Genomic DNA, 5,733 nt, shown 5'->3' on the forward strand with positions numbered 1-5,733 from the left:
TTTTGAGACAGACTTTTTCTCGGTAGCTTTGGCTGTCCTAGGACTTGCTCAGTAGACCAAATATGATCCAACACATAGCTATCAAAGGTTTGCTGCAGCTCCTGCTGCTTCTGCTACTTCCACCTGGTTTCTTCCTGATTCTAAATAGAAGTTTATGGGTTGCAGTGGCTAGGACCCCAAGCCCCTCCTTCCTATAAACAGGCAAACAACTGACAAATACTGAGAGACTGGCTTTGGTGAACAAGCCCCCAGTAGGCTTTTTTATCCACAAAGTGTGAGTTGTGAGCCAAGAACTGACAACTGTGCTGGGCACAGAAAGAGAGCTGAGCTGGAAATCATCCTGCGATGACACCACAGCAAAAGAGCAGGTATGCTCAGAGGACAACTGAGGCCCAAAATGGACCACATCATCAGTGAAGCTGAGCACATCCACTTAATCAGGGAAGAGTTCTTACACTCCGGGGCCTCTACCCTACCACCATTTAAAATCTCTTTGTTACCCTGTAATCTATCATGGAGGCAGACCCCATCTGCCACCAACATTGCCTAACCCAGCTCAGTGGTAGGAGGAAGAGAGAAAGCAAGAATGTTGTCTCGCCAGCTGGTGGTGCACACCATTAATCCCAGCACTTGGGAGGCAGAGGCAGGTGGATTTCTGAGTTCATGGCCAGCCTGGTCTACAAAGTGAGTTCCAGGACAGCCAGGGCTACACAGAGAAACCCTGTCTTGAAAAACCAAAATAAATAAATAAAGAAAGAAAGAAAGAAAGAAAGAAAGAAAGAAAGAAAGAAAGAAAGAAAGAAAGAAATGTTGTCTCTGTAATCCCTTCACATGTTGTGCTAGGCATTGGCTCATGCATGAACAAGTGTATGTAAAGCAGAGAAGTAGAAAAAAACTATGCAAACAAACTTGTGACATCAATGAAAGATCCATGTAACAATCCCTCCCAATGTCACCATCCAATGAGTTCATGGGGTTTTTTCTTACAGAGGATGAGTGAGGTCATCTACAGGAACATGCATAAATTGTGAGCAGCTAAGTCACTACAGAGTCTCACCCCATCATAAAAGCAGTGACATAAGATTTCCTCTTTCAGGTACTCCTGTTTCCTCTATATTCTAGCATCTTCTGAAACCACTTGTGGTTGGAGGAGAAAAAGGAGGGAGTCCAGGCTGGAGCCACAGGTGACTGTCCTCCCTTCTGAGTGTAGAGTTCTGCCCAGTATCACAGACCTGTTGCAGTTTTGCTCTTCTGACTCCATTGCCAGGGCTCCTGGGCCAACGTTATCCCTACTCCAGGATGGCAATGGGGCCATCGCCTTCTCTTTGAAGGAAAAGGCCATATAACCACAGTGTAGGGCACTGTTTCTCTGAACGTCTTAAACTAGGGGTTCTCATGAGTCCTCCACTTTCCACCCAGCACCACTGTTGGGGATCTACTTCCCTCAGTGGTGGAATGCTGCCCAAATTACTGACAGGCCACTTAAATTAACTCTTAATGGAGAGGGCAACAGTGTACTAGAATATTCTTAGAGTTAGAGGGACCAGATGTTGCCAGGCTTGTGTTAGAGAAGCCAGGCCTTCTGCAGAGAGAGCTACATGCAAGACAAATACACACCCAGCCTTCTCTCCTGCCTTCCAACTCAGCCACAGGCCTGAATACTGTCACATTGTCAAACATTAGCCAAGCCCATTCCCCTCCTCAGAGAATTAATGACATCTGTGAAGTAGCCAAGGTCACTTGTGCTTCCTTCACCCTCTTGAGTCATACAGCAAATATTTCATGCTAACTAAGTGTACTTCCTCCAAATGCCACTTGTCCCTCCCCCATGGGCTGTGGTCTCAGGATACAGAGGAGCTGGGAGCAGGGTGTGGCAGGGTAGTGTGTATGGTGGGTATGAATGATGTGGAAGACTGTGTAAAAGGACAGCTCCTTTATTGAAATAGAGGATCTAGATTATATAGCTTGAGTCAGGGGAAGGGGAGGAAAGGGATAATTTAGGAAGTGCCAGGTGGTGGTGGTGCATGCCTTTAATCCCAGCACTTTGGAGGCAGAGGCAGGCAGATTTCTGAGTTCAAGGCCAGCCTGGTCTATGGAGTGAGTTCCAGGACAGCCAAGGCTACACAGAGAAACCCTGTCTCGAAAAAAAAAAAAAAAAAAAAAAAAAAAAAAAAGAAAAGAAAAAAGAAAGGGAGTGCCACACTGGGGACAAGGGACTTCCAAGTGTATCAGGTAGATATCAGACTGCCAATCACACGATTTCTAAGAAGACAGTTCTCTGGTGGGGAAACAGAGGCCTAACTGGCTCTATCATGACTTGGTTTGTTTCTGTGGACTTGCGTAGTCCTAAGCCTGACTAGAGTAAGGAGCACACACACTCCTGCATTTCTTCTAGGCTTGCTATCCCCCGGTTACCTGGCAACAGATATGGATGCCTGACTCAGTGTAGAAGGGGCTGCTTAACCCTTCTCAGTCCCTTCTCTTGTTCTCTTCCTCTCTTTCCCCTCGGTCCCTCCTCTCCCCATTTCCCTCCCTCTCTCTCTCCACATGGCCTCTGTTGATCTCTGTCTCTCTCTGTCTCTCTCTCTCTTTGTCACTTTCTCTGTCTCTCTGAACAACCTCAAGTCTCTTCCCCATGCTGTATGGTAACTCCACTCTATGGCTGGTACCTTAGGGGAAAGGAATGGCTCAGCATGGGCCCTCAGAGGCACCACCTTCCCCATCATCATACCATGCCTCCACCAAACACATGCCTGGTTTCCTTTTCCTTTTCTAAACACATCAGTCAGAGCTCTACTGTCCCTCATCTGTCTTGGGAACCCATATCTCCCCCTTTGTTTCTCAGAATGGGGCCATGTCACATGTGTCAGCATGGTCTGTGGGAACAGCTTCTTATTGTACCAGATTGTGGTTGGTGGTGACTTTAACTATATTAGAACTTTGTTTCTTAAGAAATGGTATAATACATGGGGCAAGAAGGAGGGGAGCTTCGATGGCTGCCTACAAATGGCAAGGGCCAGGCAATAAGGGGGTTAGAGTACCAGGAGTCAGGAACATTGATGGAATATTGCGGCCTCAAATTGTTGCAGATTTCATGAAGGGCCTTAATATTTTGTTCAACTGTAGTGCCAGGGAAATGTTAGTGATCCCCAAGAAAACAGAAGCAGATCTGATGCAACTCACAGCAGGGTCTTCATGCTATCTGAGCTAACCAGAGCCACCCCAACTCACCACCATAATGCAGATCGGTTTTGGTGGTGGGGGAGCCCCAAATATCTATAGGGCAAGGCTTTATAGGAAGCAGGGAGGACACATGCAAGCATCTAATTGGAAAGCTACTGTGGCCTTTACCAGCATTGGCTGGTGCTGGGTGAAATATCAAATTCAAATTCTGCTCCCCTCTGCATTGGTGGTCCTTAGGCAGGGAGTGGGCTTGTAACCTGGGGGGTGTAGTATGTTGGGGGAATAACCTGGAGGCACTGGCCTTGTTGAGGGTGTAACCTGGAAAAGCAGGTTTTGTTGGGGATTAGCCTAGAGACTGGAGCTAGGCTTGGGTTTTGTTAGGGGGTAACTTAGAAACTAATGGTAGATACCAGCCCGTTAGCTTACTGAGTTCAAACTTAGGTCAGGTTCTCTAAAATGGAGTCTGAACTTACAAGATTTGGCCTCAAACAACCAATCCTGATTCACTACATAAAAACAGCATTCCTCCCTGAGGGTGACACAAGATCAGATCCCCCCTCCCCCAGTTCCTTAGTGAGGTGGTCCAACGTGTTCTGATCTAAGCTATGGATGCCATAAAGTCACACCATTTGACAGATCTCAGGTGACAGTTGTTGCTGGGGAATAATTGATGTGTTGGAACGGAGGCGGTCGCGTCTGGAAGTACCACAATAGGCCTAGACAGTTCCACGTGTAAGAGGTTTAATTGAGAGGGAGTAGGGGGTAGTGACACGGAAAGAGAGGAGAGAGAGAGAGCAAGATGGAGGAATTGTCCCATATATATGGGTTGTGACATAGTAGTCGCATAGGTAAAGGTAGGAGGTGACCCCAACGGATTCTGGGAATATGGTGGCTGTTGCCCTGGCAACAGGTCTGTGGACCCGCCCATGTATCGCCACAGGCTCTGAATGCTAACAATAATTATAATAGCAACATAGAGGTAGGGAGGCTCTCAAAAAGTGGGAATCTCCTGTAAGGGTTAATTAAAGGGGAGACCCAGGTCTGAGGAGGAACCATGCAAGGTAGAGTTAGAATATTCCTCTGCCAAGAGGGGATGCAGAAAGGAGGCACTAAAGAAAAGAAACATGGAGAGGCATTGGGGTGGTGCTCTGTGAGAGATGCCTGGGGTATGGGCAACCCTCTCCCATCCCTAATGTGGCTTGGGACCCCCCACCTCCCAAAAAAGAAACACTTAGGAGTACAAAGGCACTTTGTTTGAGAAGAACTAACTTGTAACTTGCTGCTGTGCTGCCTGCTGGCATTAAGGAATCTCTTGCCTGAAGGAGGATTCTACTCAGTTCCTCTGGCTATCTCAACCCCCCTCCCTCTTTAAACATTAGAAATGATATTTGCAGGCTAAGAAGGCCCTAAGGATAGCCCCACTCTCATGATCAGCTCTGGACCACACCTCCTCTTCCCCTGGCAATACCCTAATTTTCCAGAAGGAAAAAGAATACAGTTGCCCCTCCTTAAAATTTAACATACCAAATACAGGAAGGAGGGCAGAGGTAAGGGCTTTGCTCAGACCCACTGAAGGAAAGCTGTCTCTTCAGCTGAATCAGAGCTTCTCATAAAATTATTTGTATTTAACCCCTTCCCCTCAACCCCCTCTTGTTTGGTCAAGACAGGTTTTCTCAGTGTAGCCCTGGCTATTTTGAAACTTGCTCTGTAGACCAGGCTAGCCTCAAATTCAGAGGTCTCCCTGCCCATGCCTCCCAAGTGCTGCAATTGAAGACTTAGTTAATTAATTCTCTTTAATCTTCTCTGTTTCAGGATTTTGAGCCAAAAGAAGATCTGAATTATACCTCTGACTCTGGGTAGAAACAAAAGTAAGATTATATGAACTCACCAGTGCCTTCTCCCCTAAGAGTTAATAATATAACATCACAGGGAGGGAGGGACAGAAACAGAGAAATAAGCCCAGGCATGTTGATTTGTTGGCTCAGCTTGCTTTCTCACTTTTATGTTCAGTGTCTCTTTTAGTGAGCAGAAGGAGGGGTTTCAGAGAGCAGTTTTATTGCAGTTGAGTTTAAGCAAGCAGAGCCAGCACGTAGAATTAGGGTCTGAGAATCGCTGAAGAAGACCCCAGACTCAAATAGTACGCAAAGGCAAAAAGCATTTACTCTGCAGAAATGACCAGTGTGAGGCCAACTATTCATCAAAATGGTTTAAATTGTAGTTCTTATATGGTGCTTATATAAAGTTTGACAAGACATTTTTCTTTTTTCTTTTTCTTTTTTTTTAAGATTTATTTATTTATTATATGTAGGTACACTGTTGCTGTCTTCAGCCGCACCAGAAGAGGGCGTCAGATCTCATTACAGGTGGTTGTGAGCTACCATGTGGTTTCTGGGATTTGAACTCATGACCTTCTGAAGAGCAGTCGTTGCTCTTCCCCGCTGAGCCATCTCACCAGCACCCAAGACATTTTTCTTGTTCTTTGTTTTTGTTTTGGGAGATCTTTGAGACAAGGTTCTCACTGTCCTGGAACTCACTCCATAGACCAGGCTG

The 5,733-nt window shown here is 46.2% G+C and overlaps 1 protein-coding gene across 3 annotated transcripts in view; it reads right to left on the reverse strand.

Moving 5' to 3' along the window:
• Positions 1 to 5,733, reverse strand: part of LOC116073947 (lymphocyte antigen 6A-2/6E-1-like) — a 46,242-nt gene that overhangs the window by 4,178 nt on the left and 36,331 nt on the right. The gene's annotated exons all lie outside the window — the stretch shown is intronic.

This window comes from Mastomys coucha, unplaced genomic scaffold (assembly GCF_008632895.1).
Source record: "Mastomys coucha isolate ucsf_1 unplaced genomic scaffold, UCSF_Mcou_1 pScaffold11, whole genome shotgun sequence".
Taxonomy (NCBI): Eukaryota; Metazoa; Chordata; class Mammalia; order Rodentia; family Muridae; genus Mastomys; species Mastomys coucha.